The sequence below is a fragment of the Lepus europaeus genome, chromosome 16, assembly GCF_033115175.1.
Source record: "Lepus europaeus isolate LE1 chromosome 16, mLepTim1.pri, whole genome shotgun sequence".
NCBI lineage: Eukaryota > Metazoa > Chordata > Mammalia > Lagomorpha > Leporidae > Lepus > Lepus europaeus.
The window spans coordinates 39,821,930-39,845,633 of NC_084842.1; positions in this window are offsets into that span (position 1 = coordinate 39,821,930).

The window sequence follows — 23,704 nt, forward strand, 5'->3', positions numbered from 1 at the left end:
TGCGCCGGCACACCGGGTTCTAGTCCCTGTCGGGGTGCCAGATTCTGTCCCGGTTACCCCTCTTCCAGGCCAGCTCTCTGCTCCGGCCAGGGAATGCAGTGGAGGATGGCCCAAGTGCTTGGGCCCTGCACCCGCATGGGAGACCAGGAGAAGCACGTGGCTCCTGCCATCGGATCAGTGCAGTGCGCCGGCCACAGCGCGCCGGCCGCGGCAGCCATTGGAGGGTGAACTAACGGCAAAAAGGAAGACGTTTCTCTCTGTCTCTCTCTCTCACTGTCCACTCTGCCTGTCAAAAAAATAAATTAATTAAAATTAAAATTTAAAAAATTTTAAAAATAAAGCAGTCTTAGCAATTAAATTCTAAACAATGAGATATTGGGATTTCCCTTTTTGATGATTTTCTTTTTATCTTCTAAAATCTTTATATTCCCATCTGTTATCAAAGTAATATATGCTCATCTTAAGTTTTCAGATAGATAAGAAAGCAAAATAAATCAAGTAAAAGTATCTACTCTTTCACCCTGTGATAACTGCCCTCAGCATTTAACATTCCACTTTTGAGATGTTTTTCAGTGCATGCACATGGAATATCTAGAATAGGATCTCATTGTCACAGAGTATCATAAATGCCTTGACTTCACTTTTTATCACTGTTTAAGAAAATACCAGAGTATTCCAACAACCAGTAACTGTACAATTACAAGCCCCTTTGAGGAGTGGGAAATTTATGCCATTATTTTATTCTTTTTTCCCCAAAGAAACCATTTATTTAATGAGTACGAATTTCTTAAGTTCAGCTTTAGAAATATAATGATTCTTCCCATCATACCCACCCCCACTCCAACCCCAGCTCCTTCTCTCTTTCCCATTTCCAGTCCCATTCTCCATTAAGAAAAAAAGAAAGAAAAAAAAAACTGTTCCTCAACAGTCAAGACAAGGGCTGTTCAAATAATTGTTTCTCAGAGTGTCAATTTCACTTCTACAGATTTCCTTTTAGGTGCTCTATTATCACAGATCAGGGAGAACATATGGTATTTGTCCCTTTGGGACTGGGTTATTTCACTAAGTATAATGTTTTCCATATTCATGCATTTTGTTGCAAATGACTGGATTTCATTTTTTTTACCACTGTATAGTATTCCACAGAGTACACATCCCATAATTTTTTTATCCAGTCTTTAGTTGACAGGCATTTAGGTTGATTCCGTGTCTTAGCTATTGTGAAATGAACTGCAATAAACATGAGGGTGCAGGTAACTTTTTTATTTGCTGATTTCATTTCCCTTGGGTAAATTCCCATAGTGGTTTTACCAGTTTACATTCCTACCAATACTGGATTAGGGTACCTTTTTCCCCACATCCTCACCAGCATTTGTTGTTTGTTGATTTCTGTATGAAAGCCATTCTAACTGAGGTGAGGTGAAACCTCATTGTGGTTTTGATTCGCATTTACTGATGGCTTGTGATCCTGAGCATTTTTTCATGTGTCTGTTGGCCCTTTGGATTTCCTCCTTCAAAAAATGCCTGTTTAACTCCTTGACCCATTTCTTTTTTTTTTTTAAACTTTTATTTAATGAATATAAATTTCCAAAGTACAGCTTATGGATTACAATGGCTTCACCCCCCATAACTTCCCTCCCACCCACAACCCACACCTTTCCCACTCCCTCTCCCCTTCCATTCACATCAAGATTCATTTTCAATTCTCTTTATATACAGAAGATCAGTTTAGTATATATTAAGTAAAGATTTCAACAGTTGCACCCACATAGCAACACAAAGTGAAAAATACTGTTTGAGTACTAGTTATAGCATTAAATAACAGTGTACAGCACATTAAAGACAGAGATCCTGCATGATATTTTTTAAAATTGATTAATTTTCTATGCCATTTCCAATTTAACACCAGGTTTTTTTTTTTCATTTTCAATTATCTTTATATACAGAAGATCGATTCAGTATATACTAAGTAAAGATTTCATCAGTTTGCACCCACACAGAACATAAAGTGTAAAATAGTGTTTCAGTACTAGTTATAGCATTACTTCACATTGGACAACACATTAGGGACAGATCCCACATGAGGAGTAAGTACACAGTGACGCCTGTTGTTGACTTAACAATTTGACACTCTTGTTTATGGCGTCAGTAATCTCCCTAGGCTCTAGTCATGAGTTGCCAAGGTTATGGAAGCCTTTCGAATTTTCTAACTTTGATCTTATACAGACAAGGTCATAGTCAAAGTGGAAGTTCTCTCCTCCCTTCAGAGAAAGGTACCTCCTTCCACTGGGATCTCACTTGCAGAGATCCTTCATTTAGGTCTTTTTTTTTTTTTTTTTTTTTTTTTTGCCCAAGAGTGTCTTGGCTTTCCATGCCTAAAATACTCTCATGGGCTCTTCAGCCATATCTGAATGCCTTAAGGGCTGATTCTGAGGCCAGAGTGCTATTTAGGACATCTGCCATTCTATGAGTCTGCTGTGTATCCCGCTTCCCATGTTGGATTGTTCTCTCCCTTTTTGATTCTATCAGTTAGTATTAGCAGACGCTAGTCTTGTTTGTGTGATCCCTTTGACTCTTAGACCTATCAGTGTGATCAATTGTGAACTCAAGTTGATCACTTGGACTAGTGAGATGGCATTGGTACATGCCACCTTGATGGGATTTTATTGGAATCCCCTGGCACGTTTCTAACTCCACCATTTGGGGCAAGTCGGATTGAGCATGTCCCAAATTGTACGTCTCCTCCCTCTCTTATTCCCACTCTTATATTTAACAGGGATCACTTTTCAGTTAAAATTTAAACACCTAAGAATAATTGTGTGTTAATTACAGAGTTCAACCAATAGTACTAGAACAAAAAAATACTATAATGGATAAAGTATTGCATTGTACATCAGCAGTCAGGACAAGAGCTGATCAAGTCACTGTTTCTCATAGTGTTCATTTCACTTCAACAGGTTTCCCCTTTGGTGCTCAGTTAGTTGTCGCTGATCAGGGAGAACATATGATATTTGTCCCTTTGGGACTGGCTTAATTCACTCAGCAAAATGTTGTCCAGATTCCTCCATCTTGTTGCAAATGACTGGGTTTCATTGTTTTTGACTGCTGTATAGTATTCTATAGAGTACATGTCCCATAATTTCTGTATCCAGTCTACTGCTGATGGGCATTTGGGTTGGTTCCAGGTCTTAGCTATTGTGAATTGAGCTGCAATAAACATTAATGTGCAGACAGCTTTTGTGTTTGCCAATTTAATTTCCTTTGGGTAAATTCCAAGGAGTGGGATGGCTGGGTTGTATGGTAGGGTTATATTCAGGTTTCTGAGGAATCTCCAGACTGACTTCCAAAGTGGCTTAACCAGTTTGCATTCCCACCAACAGTGGGTTAGTGTCCCTTTTTCCCCACATCGTCTCCAGCATCTATTGTTGGTGGATTTCTGAATGTGAGCCATTCTCACTGGGGTGAGGTGAAACCTCATTGTGGTTTTGATTTGCATTTCCCTGATTGCTAGTGATCTTGAACATTTTTTCATGTGTCTGTTGGCCATTTGGATTTCCTCTTTTGAAAAATGTCTATTGAGGTCCTTGGCCCATCTCTTCAGTGGGTTGTTTGTTTTGATGTTGAGGAGTTTCTTGATTTCTTTGTAGATTCTGTTTATCAACCCTTTATCTGTTGCATAGTTTGCAAATATTTTTTCCCATTCTGTCAGTTGCCTCTTCACTTTCCTGACTGTTTTTTTGAAGAACAGAAACTTCTCAGTTTGATGCAATCCCAAATGTTAATTTTTGCTTTGACTGCCTGTGCTTCTGGGGTCTTTTCCAAGAAGTCTTTGCCAATACCTATATCTTGCAGGATTTCTCCAATGCTCTCTAATAATTTGATGGTGTCGGGTTGTAGATTTAAGTCTTTAATCCATGTTGAGTGAATTTTTGTGTAAGGTGAAAGGTAGGGGTCTTGCTTCATGTTTCTGCACGTGGAAATCCAATTTTCCCAGCACCATTTATTGAATAGACTGTCCTTATTCCAGGAATTGGTTTCGAATTCTTGATCAAATATAAGTTGGCTGTAGATGTTTGGATTGATTTCTGGTGTTTCTATTCTGTTCCATTGGTCTATCCATCTGTTTCTGTACCAGTACCATGCTGTTTTGATAACAACTGCCCTGTAGTATGTCCTGAAATCTGGTATTGTGATGCCTCTGGCTTTGTTTTTGTTGTACAAGATTGCTTTAGCTATTCGATGTCTCCTGTGTCTCCATATGAATTTCAGCATCACTTTTTCCAGATCTGAGAAGAAGGTCTTCGGTATCTTGATTGGTAATGCATTGAATGTATAAATTGCTTTTGGCAGAATGGACATTTTGATGATATTGATTCTTCCAATCCATGAGCATGGAAGATTTTACCATTTTTTGGTATCCTCTTCTATTTCTTTCTTTAAGGTTTTGTAATTTTCATCGTAGAGTTTTTTTTGTTTGTTTTTTTTGTTTTTTTTTGTTTTTTGACAGGTAGAGTGGACAGTGAGAGAGAGAGACAGAGAGAAAGGTCTTCCTTTTGCCGTTGGTTCACCCTCCAATGGCCGCCGCGGTAGGCGCGCTGCGGCTGGCGCACCGCGCTGATCCGATGGCAGGAGCCAGGTGCTTCTCCTGGTCTCCCATGGGGTGCAGGGCCCAAGCACTTGGGCCATCCTCCACTGCACTCCCTGGCCACAGCAGAGAGCTGGCCTTGAAGAGGGGCAAACGGGACAGGATCCGGTGCCCCGACTGGGACTAGAACCTGGTGTGCCGGCGCCGCAAGGCGGAGGAATAGCCTAGTGAGCCGCGGCACCGACCCATCATCATAGAGATCTTTAACATCCTTGGTTATTTATTCCAAGGTATTTGATTGTTTTTGTAGGTATTGTGAATGGGATTGATCTTAGAAGTTCTTCCTCAGCCGTCTTGGCCCATTTCTTAATTGGGTTGTTTGTTTTGTTGTTTTGGAGTTTCTTTTTTTTTTTTTAAGATTTTTATTTATTTATTTATTTGAAAAGTAGAGTTACAGACAGTGAGAGGGAGAGACAGAGAGAAAGGTCTTCCTTCCATTGGTTCACTCCCCAAATGGCCACAATGGCTGGAGCTGTGCCAACCCGAAGCCAGGAGCCAGGTGCTTCTTCCTCATCTCCCATGCGGGTGCAGGGGCCCAAGCACTTGGGCCATCTTCTGCTTTCCTAGGCCATAGCAGAGAGCTGGATTGGAAGACAATCAGCCAGGACTAGAACTGGCGCCCATATCAGATGCCAGCGCCACAGACAGAGGATTAACCTCTGCGCCGGCCCTGGAGTTTCTTAATCTCTTTATACATTCTGGTTATCAGTAATATAGTTTGCAAATAATTGCTCCCATTCTGTTGGTTGCCTCTTCACTTTCCTGAATGTTTCTTTTCCAGTGCAGAAGCTTCTCAATTTGCTCTAATCCCATTTTTGATTTTAGCTTTGATTGCCTGTGCCTCTGGGGTCTTTTCCAGGAACTCTTTGCCTGTGCTAATGGCTTGCAGGATTTCCCCAATGTCCTCTAGTAATTTGATGGTATCAGGCCATAGATTTAGGTCTTTAATCCATTTTGAATGGATTTTTGTGTCAGGGGTAAGGTAGAGGTCTTGTGTCATACTCCTGCATGTGGAAATCTAGTTTTCCCAGCACCATTTGTTGAATAGACTGTCCTTGGTCCAGCAATTGGTTTTAGCTTCTTGATCAAATATAAGTTGGTTGTAGATGCTTGCATCGATTTCTGGCATTTCTATTCTGTTCCATTGGTCTGTCCATCTGTTTTTGTTCCAATACAAGGCTGGTTTTTTTTTTTTTAATTTTTATTTACTTGACAGGTAGAGTTATAGACAATGAAAGAGAGAGAGAGAGAGAGAGAGAGAGAGAGAGAGAGAGAGAGAGAGAAAGGTCTTCCTTCCATTGGTTCACCTCCCAAATGGCCACTACAGCCGGCGCTGCACCGATCTGAAGCCAGGAGCCAGGTACTTCCTCCTGGTCTCCCATGTGGGTGCAGGGCTCAAGCACTTGGGCCATCCTCCACTGCCCTCCTAGGCCACAGCAGAGAGCTGGACTGGAAGAGGAGCAGCCGAGACTAGAACCCAGCACCCATTTGGGATGCCAGCGCCGCAGGAGGAGGATTAACCAAGTGAGCCATGGCGCCAGCTCCTAACAGCCTGTTTTGATTATAACTGCCTTGTAGTATGTCTTGAAATCTGGTATTGTGATGCCTCCAGCTTTGTTTTTGTTGTATAATATTGCTTTAGTTATTCGATATCTCCTGTGTTTCCAAGTGAATTTCAGCATTATTTTTTCATCTATGAAGAATGTCTGGTATTTTGATTGGTATCACATTGAATCTGTAAATTGCTTTTGGTAGCATGGACTTTTTAATGATATTGATTCTTCCAGTCCATGCACATCAAAGATTTTTCCATTTTTGTGTATCTTCTTTTATTTCTTTCATTAATGTTTTGTAATTCTCATCATAGAGATCTTTGACATCCTTGGTTAAATTTATTCCAAGGTATTTGATTTTTTTTTTGTAGATATTGTGAATGGGATTGATCTTTAGAAGTTCTTTTTTGAGCCATTGCATTGTCTGAGTATACAAATGCTATTGATTTTTGTATATTGATTTTATATCCTGCCATTTTACCAAACTCTTCTATGAGTTGCAGTAGTCTCTTGGTGGAGTCTTTTGGATCCCCTATATATAGAATCATGTCATCTGCAAATAAGAATAGTTTGACTTCATTTTTACCAATTTGAAACCTTTGATTTCTTTTTCTTGCCTGATGTCTCTGACTAAAACTTCCAGGGCTATATTGAATATTATGCCATTGTTATTTATTTCGTCCTGGGGTATATAAACATCCCCATCATATTGTTTTACTGACTGAATCAGATGTTCCATTTTCTAACCGCTAAAGTTCTTGAGCAAATATCTCTACCTCCAAGGTCAAAATAACTGATTTCATGCCCAAATCTCTATTTCTAAGCAAATGGTAGTACTTAGGAGAGATCAAAGAGATGCATGGCATAGAAAAAGGCCAACATGAGGCCCTGACAATTCATTAGCTGTGTGAAAAGGAAACCATAAATTAGAGATTCATAAAAGTAATATATGCGCCTTCTTACTTTGTTCAGTAGCTTTCAACAGTAACCCAATTTGCCTAGTCCAGAGACATATAATGAGTGTTGTGCTTTGTTTTGGTGGGCTTTATTATTATTGTTTTTAACATCATCATCATTATTTATTTATTTGAAAGGCAACTAGAGAGGTCCCATCTACTGTTTCACCCACCAAATGCTCACCATGGCCAGTGCCGGACCAAGCCAAAACCAAGAGCCAGATATTCAAGCTAAGTCTCCCATGTTGATGACAAGAACCCAGTTACTTGAGCCATTACCACTGCCTCCCAGGGTCTGAGTCAGGTGCTGGAGCCAGGTATCAAATCCAGGCATGGACATCTCAACTGATCCCTAACAATGTGGCACAAACACCTAACTGTGTGTTTGTTTAGACTATTATCATGGGGTGGTTGTTTCCCCTACCTGATATCTGTAGGAATCTGTCTTTTCAAAGCAAAACAGAACAAGAGACAGGGAGAACCACTGTGCCTTATTACTCAACGTCCATTTTTGTCCATTGAGAATACTTTTCCCTAATTAGAAAACTTGAAAGCATTAGGAAAATTTAGTCTCCTTCATTGGTTTTTGCCATTATAAAGTTTTAAAACCTTTTGGAAAAACACTTTGTCAGTGTGTGTCAAGAGCCATTAAAGTGTTTAAACTGTTGAAAACTTAGACAAATTAAATTTAATTTGTTTAAATGAGTTTAAATGAGCAGAGGAAGAAAATTCATAAACCAGGTAGGACTCAGGACCAAAAGTGGTTCACAGAGCACTGCTCCACTGCATGGGGAGGGAGTATGCACAGCTAAAAGCAAAAGTGGCTTACAGAGAATTGGCCTGATTTGTTACACTTTGACATTTGCCTTATTTGGAAATGTTTTGACAGTTTGCACCCTGTGACTGACTGAAAGCTTGCCTGCTGTGATTGGCTGAGACTTGGCTACTTGTTACAAGAATATACTCTCAAGCTAGATTGCAGTTTGTTTACATATTAAGGTACATTATTGTTCATTATGTATAGATGGAACTTTAGGCTAAATTTAATTTAACTTAATTCAGCCCCTTTGGTTAGCCTTACAATTTTGTGATTGACCAAAACCTTGTATACTGACACTACTTTATGTCATCATCATAAGGGACCTTTGTGGTCTTGGTATAGAATTCACAGTGTCAAATTAATTGGATGGTTCTTTATGTTTTCTTTGTTGTTTTGCTATTTTAACTGTAATGAGACCATTTGATGTACAAAGGATGGCTGAATGTGAAGATTTAAGACTCTTGCATTTACAATTCGTCAGGGAGACCATTCAGATGGCTATTAGGGTAATACCAAGTGACCCCTTCACAGGAGTCTCCACAAACTGAACTAATCAAACAATTCAGGGTTCAGGCAATATTGAGACTGTAACAGCATTCAAGTCATGTTGATTAGGGTCTTTGTTAGAGGCATGATGCTTAAGGATCAAAGTTTGCTGGAATATGGCCTACTTTAAAGAGGTATCCATTTTTATAATTGGCCTGGTAACACAGGTCATAGTTAATTTGGAGACAGCTAAGAGAAATATAAGGATTAGAAAACATTACAATAGCCCATCTTGCCACCCATCATTCAGGATGACAGCTCCCTTAAACATATCAAGTGTTTCTTCCGCCCTTCAAGTATTCAGTGGCAGTGTCTAAAGAATTAACAGTGTTAGTCACCTTTGTAGTAGTAAAACCTTGAGAAAGATGGGTTTAACATTCAGTCTCATTCAGCACCATTATACAAGCCCCCAACATGGATGAAGAGGAGATCTAAGGCTGTTTGAAATTCCATTGAGTGTTTTTATTGAAGAATATTCTCATCCATTTTCCAGAGAATGGTATATATCCTTTTGCACCCCTGGGAGGTCTAATTTGCAACAAAATCCAGGCTTTCCCCAGTTGGCAGATTAGCTTCAAATATCTGACAACAGTATACTACACCTTGACCTCCAATAGTCATTCCCAGGAACAATTTGCCCAGGAATTATCTTCATCTGTTTCAAGGTTGGTACCAACTTTGACTTCTGACTATAGAGGCATTAGGAGAACTTTCAGGGAAAGTTGTTAAGAAGGAATGAGCTAGTCCAGTTAGCAAGATCTGAACTATCAAGGAGCAGAACAGAGCGAGCAAACTGCAGGACCAATATAAGATCTTGGGATTGGGGAAGAGAGCCACCTAGTGGCATATGAGCAAAGGTTAGTTGCATTTGTCCACAAGTCTGCAGAGCTCCTGAACAAGGCCCAATTGGAAACTTCACTTTTGTGGTCTTTAACAGCATGCTGTAAGGGTGCTTAATCACATTTAATGGAAAGGGGCCTTACTGGATTTAGACTAGGGATGTGCCAGCGATTGCTCATACCCACACAGGGAGTTCCAGGTCTTGTATGAGATGCCTATAAACAAATCCTTTTCAAACAGTACTCTGGCAGGTTTTCTATATTTGGTAGCAATTGGAAAGGTTGTGACACTATGAATATTTCTAGCAAGTGTGGGAGAGCATACAGCAGTGGTGGTGTCTTGGAATATCAAGAATAGCCTGCCATTCTTCCTTTGGGGTTTCAGGGTGAGTCTGGGAACACAGAGACACATTGCTATTGGTGGAACCGTTTCCTGATTTAGGGACATTCATCCACAAACTTAAAAAGGGGCAGGTTTCTTGCTAAAGCATACGCCCTTGCCAAAGCCTTCCACAGATTATGGTCCCAAGGATTGATCTGTAAAGAAAGAGAAGGAATTGTGACAGCAGGAAATAGATGGAAAAGGACAACTAAAATAAGGTGCTCAACGACAGCAGAGAAGTCTTGATCTGTGGTCCTGAAAAAGCTGTCCATGTCTAGGAGGCCTTCTGCTTCTAGAGAAAATATCCTTGGTCAGCTTTCCTTAAGGTCTCCAACAGGTACATGCTTCCAGGAGTCTGGACGAGCCCTTTTGAGTTGTGAGATAGAGACCCAGGTTCAAGCCCTGAATTTTTATTGCAGTGTCAGTGGTGAGAACTTGGCATGGCCCTCCCAATACTGTTTAAGGGTAGGCTCTCCGATACCATTTCCAGAAAACCCAATCTCCAGGTTCAAGATCATGAAAGGTTTGGAGTCCTCACTTTATCACAGAAAGCCACTTTTACCTGATGGAAATACACGTGGGCCAAATGCATTAAAACCTTGCTGTATTTAGTCAGAGTTTAAGAGAGAAGGAGATCAAGGGCCAGAGCTGTGGCATAGCGGGTAAAGCCACCATCTGCAGTGCCAGCATCCTATATGGGCACCGGTTTAAGTCCCAGCTGCTCCACTTCTGATCCAGCTCTCTGCTATGGCCTGAGAAAGCAGTGGAAGATGGTCCAAGTCCTTGGGTCCCTGAACCCATGTGGGAGACCGAGAGAAGCTCCTGGCTCCTGATCAGCCCAGCTCTGGCCATTGCAACCATTTGGGGAGTGAACCAGAGATATAAGACTGCTTTCTCTCTCTCTGTCTCTGCCTCTCTGTAACTCAGCCTTACAAATAAATAAATAAATCTTTTAAAAAGAGAGAAAAAGGAGATCCATGAGGTTCTGCTGTTATGGGTACTGGCCTCCCAGTAGCTGTTATGTAAGGAGTTAACTATTTTCCAATGGGAGTGGATCAGATTGCCATTCATTAAAGCTAATGGTAATACCTTTGGCAAAGGCAATCCAGTTCATTCAGTTGACTTTGCCAAATTCAGTTTTAAAATACCACTTGTTCTTTCAATCTCATCTGCCTTGTTAAAGATGTATGTATGTATGTGAATCACAGAATGGCAGAGAGGGAGAGAGAGACAGAAAGAGAGAGAGAGAGAGAGAGAGAGATCTTCCATCCACTGGTTCACTCTCCCTGCTCTCCACAACAATGGCAATGGCTAAAGCTAGGAGCCAGAAACTCCATCCTGGTTTCCCACATGAGTGGCAGGGGCCCAAGTTCTTGAGCCATCTTCCACTGTTCATCCAAGAATAGGAAGCAGAGCAGCCAGGACTTGAACTGGCACTCCAGTATGGAGACTTGAACCTGCTGTGCCATGATGCTAACCCCATTTCAAAAGACTGAAGGTGATATGGACAATAATAATGCCATAACTGCTTTTAATTTGCCCAGTGAGATGAGTCCTTCTGTTGCTGGAGATTTTTCTAGGACTACTCCATTTAGAAAACATGTTTGCTAGTAACTTCTTAGCTACCATCAGAGCATCAGCTTTCCTGGACATGAGAAAGCTTCTATTCAACAAGAAAAGATGCAAGCTATTATAAGAGCATACTAACACCCCACTGAGAGAAGCAGCCTAATGAAATCCATCAGTATGTGTTAAACTGGTCCATCAGGTGGTAGAAAGACATTATGTTGTCTTCCCAGGATTATGGGTTTGACAAACCAAATGTTGATTTTTTTTTATAAACTATTTTAGCAAGTTTAGAACCACCACCTAACCAGTGTTTCATCAGAATTTGGGTCATCATACCTGTTGTAAGATGAGTTGTAGAGTACAGAACCTCCAGGAAACGTCAAGGAATCAGGATCAGGCAGCCTCTAGGTCCTCTATGAATTCATGCTTGATATTGAATTTATATCCTCCCAGATACCAACTTTGATTTCCCAAATCAGTTGTACTGAACCGTTTATTAAATAGGTCATGTAGAGGAGGTGACTTGCCTCGTTCTTACAGCATTCATTCAGATTACATATCCTAACACTTTCAGCACTCTCTCTCTAAGCATAAAAATCTGCCAAGGCATTCCCTTGATACTCAGGTTCTGTACGGGTATGGGTTCCAATCTTTTTTAAAAATTATTTACTTACTTATGTATGTATTTATTTATTTAAAGACAGAGTGACAGGAGAGAAGAGAGAGAGAGAGTTCTTCTATCTACTAGTTCACTCCCCAGACACCTACAACAGCAATGGCTGGGCCAGGCTGAAGCTGGGAGCCAGGAACTCCATCAGGATCTCCCACATGGGTAGCAGGCGCCCAAGCACTTGAGCCATCTCTTGCCTCCAAGAGTGCACATTAGCAAGAAACTGAATTAGAAGCAGAGAAGCTGGGAATGAAACCAATACTTATTATAGAATGTATGTATAACATGCAGCAGCTTAACCCACTGTGCCACAAAGCCCACCCTGGGATTCAGTCTTAGTAATATAATTTGTGAAAGTAACAGGATAGGAGAAAGGAGTTCGCCTGCTTGGGGGTCCAGTTTTTATAGGGTTCCCAATAGAAGTAAGAAACCTTCTTTGTTTCTAAAGCATGCCAAAATCAGACTATTCTAGAAGCACCTCTACTATTTGCATAAACATTTGCTGACTAGCTACATGACAAGCTCAGGTGAACAAAAAGCTCTTAGGGTTGAGCTAATATAAATTAGAGATGAATTCCCTTTTCTGTTAACTGATTTTGGGTTGTGATAGCATCCCCTGGCTGATTCTAAGACCCATGAACAAAAAGTATGAACTCAGGATTTTCCATGGAGTATCTTGTCAATCAGTACAAACAACCATTACTTCTGTTACTGTACTCACACCATTGTGGTCTTCACTAAATTCAGGTAGACATAGTTGTAGCAAAGTTAAATGAGTTTCAACATTTTAGATATGTATTAGGAGACAGAATAATTTCTTAAGAGGTTGAATACTGTATTTGACTGCAATTTAATAGGCTTTCCCACACTACCTGGAACTTGCAAATAAAGTTAATTTCCTGAAACTGGCTCGGATGAAACCTCAACCAATCTGACTGCTTCTGGTACTGCTTTTAAACAGTAAGAATATGCCTTAGCTACTGGGTCTAACTGCACTGAGTTCCATTTTCCTCATATTCTTGGGTAAGAACTAATGCCTGATTTATTGTGCCCATGAACAAGGTGAAAGGTTTCTTATAGCTTGAAAGTCCTAGAGTGAGAGGCTGTTGGAAGGCCAGTTTCCTTTGATTCAAAGTCTGCTCATCATAGTCTCCCCAGGGTAAAGGCTCTGGCACTGGTTTCTAGTGAGCTCTTCCAATGGGGAGGCCATTAGAGAAAAACATGGGACTCAGGATCTGTACTGCCCCACAAGTGCAAGTAAACCTCTTAATTGCCTTTTGGTTGTAGGCCAGAGAAAGCTGAATAGTTTTTATTCTCTCAGGCAAGAGGGAAGTTCCTTCAGCAGTCAGGTCATGTCCTAAATAGTGGGCACTGTCCCTTGAAAACTGAAATGTTGCCACTGAAGCCTTGTGACCTTTATGTTCAAGTTCCTGTAACGGGTAAACAAAGTCCATTTCAGAGCACTCTAGTGGAAGCACATAAAAACAGATCATGTACATATGAACGAGAACAGAATTTTGGGAAAACTGCAGGGTTGAAAGAAGGGGCTTCAATAAACCCCTGTGGCATTATCCTTCAAGTGTACTGTTGATTTTTCCAAATATAAGCAAACAAATACTGTTTCTCAGTGGAAATACGAAGGCTGGGCAAAAGTTGATTACTGTGCACCTTCTTGGTTTTTGGTTTATATTTGACTTTGATGTTTCACTTGTTTTTAAGTTCTGTTTCTTTGAAGGACAGAGAGAGAGAGATAGAGAAGCTCCCAACTGCTAGTTCACTCCCCAAAAACCTGGAACAACCAGAGCTGAAACTGGAAGGTGGGAGCTCAGTTTAGGTCTCCCACATGTTTCACCTGGTATCCCCCAGTTTCTGCATCAGCAGGAAGCTGGAATTGGGACCAGAGCCAGGACTTGAACCCATGCATTTTGATATGGGATGTGCACATCTTAAGTGGCAAATGTCTGCTCTAGTTGTTTCTTCTAGTTACAGATCATTTATTATTTTTATGTCAGTACATCTCATACAGATGATTCTTCAATTCTTTTTTCTTGTCTTGTTTTTTTAAATTTATATAAGGGGAACAAATTTCATGAGTCTTCAGTTCTATAAAGAAGTAGTATAAATATTGTCCTATTTATTACTTAAGTTCTCATAATTGAATCCCAGATCATGAAACTGATACTGACATTCAGGTGAACCCAGTTTGTAAAATAAACATTTCACATATTTTGGCATAACCTGACAAAAGTATCTCAGCTGACTCGAGGTGATTTTTCTTCTTGTGGTCGTTATTACGAATATCTGAGGATGCCTCATGCTTTCTCTGCTGAGTGTCCACTGCCTTATTTTGAATGCTCACATGATGCTTTTTTTTTTTTTTTGAAAGGCAGAGTGGACAGTGAGAGAGAGAAAGAGAGAAAGGTCTTCCTTTGCCGTTGGTTTACCCTCCAATGGCCGCCGCGGTCAGTGTGCCGCACTGATCCAAAGGCAGGAGCCAGGTGCTTCTCCTGGTCTCCCATGGGGTGCAGGGCCCAAGCACTTGCGCCATCCTCCACTGCACTCCTGGGCCATAGCAGAGAGCTGGCCTGGAAGAGGGGTAACCAGGACAGAATCCGGAGCCCCGACCGGGACTAGAACCCGGTGTGCTGGCACCGCAAGGCGGAGGATTAGCCTGTTGAGCCACGGCGCCGGCCACACAGGATGCTTTCAAAAAGCATTTGTGTTCTTATTGTTATATAGTTCTTTCATAGCCAACATTCAGATGCTGTGCATCAGAGAATATTCTTGAGGTTTCGGTTCTTGTTTACTTTTTAATTTTTGGAGCATCGGTGTATTTTCAGGTATGATGCTAATTTTCAGCTTTTAAGGAAATAAAGACATTGTGACAAAGGATATAATTCTGCCTATAGGTATATATGTGGTAATTGTTATAGAGTTATTTACTATCAGTTGCTTTTCCCTTGGCATATTGTCCCTTAAAAGCCCTACAGAGGCCTGCTCTGTGGTGCAGTAGGTTAATCCTCCACCTGCGGCACTGGCATCCCATATGGGCACTAGTTCTAGTCCTGGCTGCTCCTCTTCCAATCCAGCTCTCTGCTGTGGCCTGGGAAAGCAGTAGAAGATGGCCCAAGTGCTTAGGCCCCTGCACCCACATAGGAGACTGGGAAGAAGCACCTGGCTCCTGGCTTCAGATCGGTGCAGCTCAGCCGTTGCAGCCACTTGGGAAGTGAACCAATGGAAGGAAGACCTTTCTCTCTGTCTCTCCCTCTGTCTGTAACTTTACCTCTCAAATAAATAAAATAAACAGGTCCCTGTTTAAAAAAAAAAAAGCTCTACAAACTTGTGTATATGACCAATATAGATTGAAAATCCAAAATGCAGGGCTGGTGCTGTGGCGCAGCAGGTTAAAGCCCCTGCTTGAATTGCCTGCATCACATATGGGTGCTGGTTCTAGTCCCGGCTGCTCCACTTCCTATCAAGCTCTCTGTTATGGCTTGGGAAAGCAGTAGAAGATGGCCCAGGTCCTTGGGTCCCTGCACCCATGCGGGAGACCTAGAGGGGACTCCTGGCTCTTGACTTTGGATCAGCTCAGCTCTGGCCATTGCAGCCATTTGTGGAGTGAACCAGTGGAAGGGAGACCTCTCTCTCTGTCTCTACCTCTCTCTCTAACTCTGTCTTTAAAATAAATAAATAAATATTAAAAAAAAAAAGAAAAGAAAATCCAAAATGCTCAGGACCGGAGTGTTTTAGATTTCAGAGTGTTTTTTAGATTTTGGAATATTTCCCTAGACTTTACCAGTTGAACATCCCTAATTTGAAATTCTGAAATTAAAATACATTATGCTGTAAAACTTCCAGAGTTTTTGATTAAAAACCCTCAAATTGGGGCCAGTGCTGTGGTACAGTAGGTTAAACCTCCACCTGTGGCACCAGCATCCCACGTGGGCACAAGTTCAAGTCCTGGCGGCTCTACTTCCAATCCAGGCTAATGGCCTGGGAAGACAGTAGAAGATGGCCCAAGCACTTTGGCCCAACACCCACGTGAGAGACCTGCAAGAAGCTCCTGGCTTCGGCTCAGCACAGCCCTGGCAATTTTGGCCATTTGGGGAGTGAACCAGCAGATGGAAGATCTGTCTCTCCCTATCTCTGTGTGTAACTCTATTTCTCAAATAAAAATAAGTAAATCTTTAAAATAAATAAAAATGCTCAAATTGTCCATGTATGTACATATATGTGAATGCATATTTAAATTTGCTTCCTTAATTTCATCTTACTCTTGAGGGTGTGGTGAGTGATGAGGTAGAGAGAGGAGTGAGGAGAGGGTAGGCGTAGGAGAGAGGAGTGTAAGAGGTCGGCTGTTTTCCCTACACCCACTGGGCCACGGCTTGCTTGTCATGAGCACACTTGGGGAGGGTGGGCAGAAAATGTCTGTCCCGTTGCTGTTGTCCTTTCGCTATCTGCTGGGAAGGAAGATTCAAGAGGAGTAAATTCTGATGGAAGCCTTGACCTACACACAGCCTCTGAAGACCAGTCTTCAGGAGGAGTCTGTCTCCTCCCCCCTGAGAAGCCTTTCTCACTGAAATGGCCGTGTTTTCCATGGTACGGTTTGTGAATGCACCATGAGGTAATTGACCTTCCCTGTGATGTTACTTTCAAAAAGACCGCAGTTCCATTTGTGAGCGCTGTTTTTGATCCAGCAGGAAGCTGGATCAGAAGCAGAGGAGCCAAAACTCACCACGCATTCCAACCCTGGATACAGAAGTCCCAAAGCGGCAGTGAAGCCACTGCACCACATGTCCATCCCATTGTCCATCCTTTTTCTGTGTAGTACATGATTATAAGAATGATCACGTTTGTGTGGGGAAAAAAAATATTTAGGGATTAAATGTAAAAGAGTTCAGCATTTCTTTCTAGTTCCTTCTGGCTTTTTCGTGAGGAAGTCTGGGAGGGCTCCTTAGCATCCTCCTCAGGTCTCTCCATTCTGCCGCTGCATCTGCTTTCAAGCTTTGCCCGGCCCCAGTATCAGGTGAATAATTGGTGAAGTTCAGGGAGTCCTGGATCATAAGCTCTATGAGAGCTTACTTCACCATCCTCAGTAAATTTTGAGGACTTTCTCTTGAATTAAGGAAGTCTTTTGTGACGGCTCTAAGCTTAATTTTGGACCATGGAGTAAAACGTGGTTATGGCAGGCAGGCCTGAATGATCACAGGGTTTCACTTTGCAAGACACTTGTCTAACTTCCCCTCTTTTACAATTTTCAGGGCAAAAAGGTAATTGAGCAAAAAGATGGTGGACTCAGAGTATTTAGGTAACAATGGATGGAGAGGGTCCAGTGCTTTTTTGTATCATCCTCAGCTTGTTGTGTAAGCCTTTTATTTGCCCTCTGTAAGGAATTTTTTAAAGAAGCAATTTTCATCTGATTCGATCTTTCAGGTGTCTCTCTGGATCAATTTAAAAATATGTTCCATTGTTTTTGATCCATTCTTTTCTAATGTGCCATGCAAGAAAATAATTTTTCCTAAATTAAGACTATCTTTCACTCACTTCTTTGTGTGTGTGTGTGTGTGTGTCTGTCACTCTGCCTGTCAAATAAATAAATCTTTTAAAATGGGCAAGGGGGTCAGGGCCTGTGCTGCAGCACAGCAGGTTATACGGCTGCCTGCAGCCTCAGCATCCCATACGGGTGTCAGATAAGCTACTGCCTTGCATGTGCACATGCCCTATCAGAATACCTGGTTCAAGTCCTGCCTCCATTTACAACCCAGCTCCCTCCTATTGCACCTTGGAGGCAGCAAATGATGATCCTCTCCCCCTCCCCTCCCCTCCCTTCCCCCCCCTCTCCTGCTCCCCCCTCCCCTCCCCCTCCCCCTTCCCCTCCCCCTACCTCTCTCCCCCTCCCCCTCCCCCTCTAACTCTGACGTTCAATAAAAAAAAATCTTAAAAAAATCATCTACCCAAGGCCTCTAGCTGGATCTAATTCCAGTAATTATCAGGTCTGATCTGATCCTGAATGCAGTCCAATCTAAGAATTTCTTGAATAAACTCAGAGCTTAAAACACAAATTAGTGGCACTTGAATCAGAGAATTTACCCACAACCTCCAGTTGCAGTGAATTATTGTTGAGTACAGTGGTCCCTGGCAGGTGCCTTCACTAAATCACTCAGTCCTCCTGTAGGTCACTGGATATCTACTTTGTATCCCTCTTCTAATAACAATCTGTTAAGAAGAAATACCTTAAGATAAAGCAAACGGGCCAGCGCCATGGCTCAACAGGCTAATCCTCCGCCTAGCGGCGCCGGCACACCAGGTTCTAGTCCCAATCGGGGTGCCGGATTCTGTCCCGGTTGCCCCTCTTCCAGGCCAGCTCTCTGCTGTGGCCAGGGAGTGCAGTGGAGGATGGCCCAAGTGCTTGGGCCCTGCACCCCATGGGAGACCAGAAGAAGCACCTGGCTCCTGCCTTTGGATCAGCGTGGTGCGCCAGCCGCGGCGGCCATTGGAGGGTGAACCAACGGAAAAGGAATACCTTTTTCTCTGTCTCTCTCTCTCACTATCCATTCTGCCTGTCCAAAAAAAAAAAAAAAAGATAAAGTAAATGTAAATGTAATTGAGCTTAATTAAGCAGAAAAAATAAAGCTTCATGAACTAGGTGGCACTCAAGACCAGAAGCAGTGCAGACAGCTCCATTTCACAAAGTAGGCAGGGGACATTTATAGCCAGAAAATGGAAGTGACACACAGAAGCAGCCTGAGTGATTACAGTTCAGTGTTTGCATTATGCACACTTATTTTGGCAGTTCTGGCTCCTTTGCAATAATTGGCTTAGATTAAGCAACTTGATGCAAAAATATACTCTCAAGCTATGTTACAGTTGGTTTACATATTAAATTAGTTACAGTTCACCATATATGGAGGTAACTTAACAATATCCTTTAATACAATCCGTTTGTTCCTCCAGAATGATGTATGACAACACATGGCTGAGTGTTGTTAACCAGGGAAGCTCACCTAAGCCTGGTTTCCAGGGTTTTTATTGGAGGTCAGTCCCATTTGCATCCAGTGCCTGCATGACTTTCCTCAGGTACTGCAACCCCAGTTCACAGATGGAAAGCAGATGTTCACCAAAAATCACATTGTTAGGATTAACTATAGTTGTCCCTCGGTTTCTTTTTTTTTTTTTTTAAGTTTTTTTAATTTATTTATTTGAGAGGTAAACTTACAGAGAGAGACAGGGAGACAGAAAGAAAGGCCTTCCTTCCGTTGGCTCACTCTCCAAATGGCCACAACAGCCAGAGCTGTGCCGATCTGAAGCCAGAAGCCAGGAGCTTCTTCCTGGTCTCCCACGTAGGTGCAGGGGCTCAAGCACTTGGGCCATCTTCCATTGCTTTTCCAGGCCACGGCAGAGAGCTGGATTAGAAGAGGAGCAGCCAGGACTAGAACCAGCGCCCCTAAAGATGCTTTTAAGAATATAGGGGATATACATAAATGATATGCAAACACTATGCAGTTTTACATAAGGGACTTGAGTATTCACGGATTTTGGTATTCACAGGTGGATCCTGGAATCAATCTTCCGTTGAAACCGAGAGGCGAGGCCAGCGCTGTGGCGCAGTGGGTTGCTTCTCCCCCTGCGGCACCGGCATCCCATATGGGCTCATATAGAATTACATTCTATGAGATGTTTCAAGTAATCTAAAGATGCTTTTAAGAATATATTACTTGTAACATCTCATAGAATGTAATTCTATGTAAATAGTTGTTATACTGTATTGTTTAGGGACTAATAACCAGGGGAAAAGTCTACATGTTCAGCAAAGACGTAATTTTTTTCAAAAATATTTGACCCACAGTTGGTGGAATCTATGGATGCAGAACCCTCAGAAGTGGAAGGCTGTGTCTAGAAAAACTGATACATTCTGGCCTAAGACCACAGGCATGAAAAACACTTAAGAATACTCCAGCAACCCAAAATTTAATTTAATCATTCAACAAGTATTTTTTTATTACATACTATCCTAAGCACTCAACATTCAGCAGTGAACAAATCAGACACAATTTTGACCTCATGGAGCTTAACATTTAGAACAACGATTTGTGAGGGAACACAGACAGTAAAGAAATATATCAGTCAAGGTATTTGTTTCAGAATAACCCAGTGTTTAAGAACCAGCCAGCGATGGCCAGCGCCGGCAGCTCACTTGGCTAATCCTCCACCTGCGGCACCGGCAGGCACCCCAGGTTCTAGTCCCGGTTGGGGCGCCGGATTCTGTCCCGGTTGCTCCTCTTTCAGTCCAGCTCTCTGCTGTGGCCCGGGAAGGCAGTGGAGGATGGCCCAAGTGCTTGGGTCCTGCACCTGCATGGGAGACCAGGAGAAGCACCTGGCTCCTGGTTTCGGATCAGCACAGCGCGCCGGCCGTAGTGGCCATTTGGGGAGTGAACCAATGGAAGGAAGACCTTTCTCTGTCTCTCTCCCTCTCACTAACTCTTTCTGTCAAAAAGAGAGAGAGAGAAAGAGAGAGAGAGAGAACCAGCCAGCGAAAGTGGAAAGGGCCAAGAAACAAAAGAAAAAGACAAGTCCAAGAATACACAAAGCGGGATTTGTTGGGAAGGCTTCAGGACAGAAGTATGGTCTAGGGCAACTGCAAGACTGCAAGACCACGATCCCTGTGCCATTGGTTAGTACTAAGGGTTTCTATGTTAAGCCTGTGGCTAACCTGAGTGCTCCTGGACTTTCTCAAAAAACAGTAACTTTCTAGGCATTAGAAAGGGGTTTTCCAGTGTGCAGCCCGGCAATAACTTCCTTTGTCCCGTAAGGTTTAGGATGATCATCAGGGCTACCTAAAGGAAAAGAAGGCAGTTACACCCAAAATGGCTACTGTCACATCAAGCTGAAGCCCTGCAGTATTTTACATCATAAGTGCTACAAAGAAGGCAATACAGGATAGAGATAGAGATTGATAGAGCAGAGGTGCTAATTTTAACAGTGGGCTCAGAGAAGACTCCCATAACAGGTGGCATTTGAGCAGAGAGCAGAATTCAGCCAGGGAGCAGGCCATGCAGATATGCGTGCAAAGTGCTCTAGGCAGAGTGACCTTGCAGTGTAAAGGCCCTGAGAAGGCCTGCATTTGGCCTGTTTGAGGAATTACAGAGTCCAGGGTACTTACAAAATAAACAAAGGTATAGAGTCTGCTGGGGTTGCTATAACAAAGTACCAGAAACAGTGGCTAAACCAACAGAAATTTATCATCTCATAGTTCCAGAATCTAGAATCCAAGACCAAGGTGTCAGTAGAGCCATGTTCCTTCCCTCTGTAGGTGTGAGGAAATTCTGTTCTAGGCCTTCTGGTAGCTTCCTTGGCTTGTGGCAGCACAACTCCATCAGAATGGGACAAGAGTAGGAGCTGGGAGACTATTAAGGGTCTAGGGACAGGACCTTCATTTCAAGCCAATGGGATCTGGCAGCGGCAGGTATGGCTAGACCTGAATAAGGGGAGGGTAATTTACTCACATGTGAGAGAAAGAGAGAAGCAAAAATAAAAGCTGAATATAAAAAGACTATTTAATGAATTTAAGGTAAAAAGGTCTTATATGGTTCCTACTCTCATATCATTTGAATATATAGCTCATCTTTTTCCTCTTAGCTCAATTTGGCTGATTTCCTTTTCTTTATTCCTGCTCTCAGATTCTTTTATTTCTATTTTATTTCCTGTATTTTTTGTAAACTGTTTCATGCCTTCTTTTATTTGTAATTTAGAAGTGAAATAAGCACCAATCTGTAATATGGTCATAATTTCAGTAACATTTAGCATTTATATATAGCTGATTAGCTCAGATACTACTATAATGTGTTCAGTAGAGTCTTTGCAAAAGCAATCAAAATTAGAACCAAATGGAGGCATTAGCGACTTTATACTTAAGAAAGAAACTAGGTACAGGGAAAACAACAAGGTTTCTCACTCCACCTCAGAAATATGGGAACCTGGTTTGAACGTTCGGATCTTCTGCAGTTCCCTGTGGTTGTTGCATTGCATTGATCACGAATTCCGCCAGGGCCCTCTTTTCTGAGGCTCCTTGATTGCCATCTGAGTCAGGGAACCTGGGATCTCCTAGACATTTAATTTTCCAGCCTCCCAGCAACAGCAGACACAGCAAAAAAGTTCAACAAAGAAAAGAGGAAGGGAGAACAGATCTGCACACCTTTGACCTAGCAAGTCCAATTCTAGGGATTCGTCTTAAGGAAATAATTTATGAACATTCACCACTGCATATATTAGTGAAAGAAGCAAACAGCCTAGATGTTTGTCCACAATAACATTCATTCAGTGCTCCAGTTTGGCCCTATGCATTTCACGTCTAAGTCATATTCATCTTCCAGGGTTCAGTTAAAGCTCCATTTTTTTAAAACATTTCATCATAAATTTCTTTTTTTTTTCAAAGTTGTGAATTTGATTTATTTTTCAAAAATAAAGATGCCATTTCAAAATAAGTACAAGGGACTTCAGAGACATCCATATGTTGAGTTTCAAGTTCCTGAACTTTTGAAATGGTGGAAAGAAGGGTAAAACACAAGACATAAATTCCCATTTTAAAGTGCTTGAGTTCTGAACAGATTTGTAAGGCACCAAGGCCCATGTTTCCCTGGGAAGCCCTGGAATCTTTTTTTAATTTATTTTTTATTTTTTTTATTTTTATTTTTTATTTTTATTTTTTATTTGTTAACATTGTATTTCAGAAGGGTTTTAAATTTATAAAACCAAAATTGTGTAGTAATACAAAAAATTCCCATATACCTCTCACCCTTTGCCCCGTCATTAATAATTCATATTATCTATTTGTCACAACGAAAGAACCACACCCAGCTTCCCTTATTTTTTTTTAATCCAAACCCCTTCTATCCCTCCCACCCCTTCAAGTTCCATTTCTGAGAGGACCTTGCCCGGAGCCCTAAGACAAGGTGGTAGCCCTTTGTTACTTACGCATACAGCACCCTATCTCTCTTCCTTTGAAAGCACTTTCCACAATAATGATAGTCATCCCTCAAAGCCCTCTGGGAATTGGTTCCAGGACTATCCCCTCACCCCTGCGCTCTGAGGATACCCAAGTCTGCAGGTGCCATAGTATTTGCATATAAACTATCTGCATCCTCTTGTACACTTTCAATCATCTCTACATTACCTATAATACCTAATACATTGCAAATGCTAGGTAAATAGTTGATATAGTTATTGTGGAGGAAATAATGACTAGGAAAAAGAAGTCCAGACATGTTTCATAAAAATGCAGTTTTTTCTCTGAATATTTTCAGTCCAAGGTTGGTTGAATGCTGTGGATGTGGCAATCACATGAAAGGTCAAGTGTGGTTATTTGTGCCATTATTATTTAATGCTCACCTGTTCCCTTCTCCTCCCAGATGGGAGCTATGTCCATTTTGCTTACCGTGCATCCTCAAAGCCCATCCTAGTGCTTGGCAGAGAGCAGTCTCCCAGTAAATACATGCTGGCCTTAAATGGTACACTTTTCACGGTGCCTGTTAGGGTATATGAATTTCAAAAAACTGTTTTTACAAAGAGGCTACTATTAAAACACAAACAAATTGACTAAATAATTCAACAGCAAACTAACAAAAATTACCACTCACTGGTACACATTCTGGGTAGAAAAAAAAAGAGTTATTTGTCTAAGTTACATGGGAAAATATTCAAGAAAGATTATGCAAAAGATTGTTTATA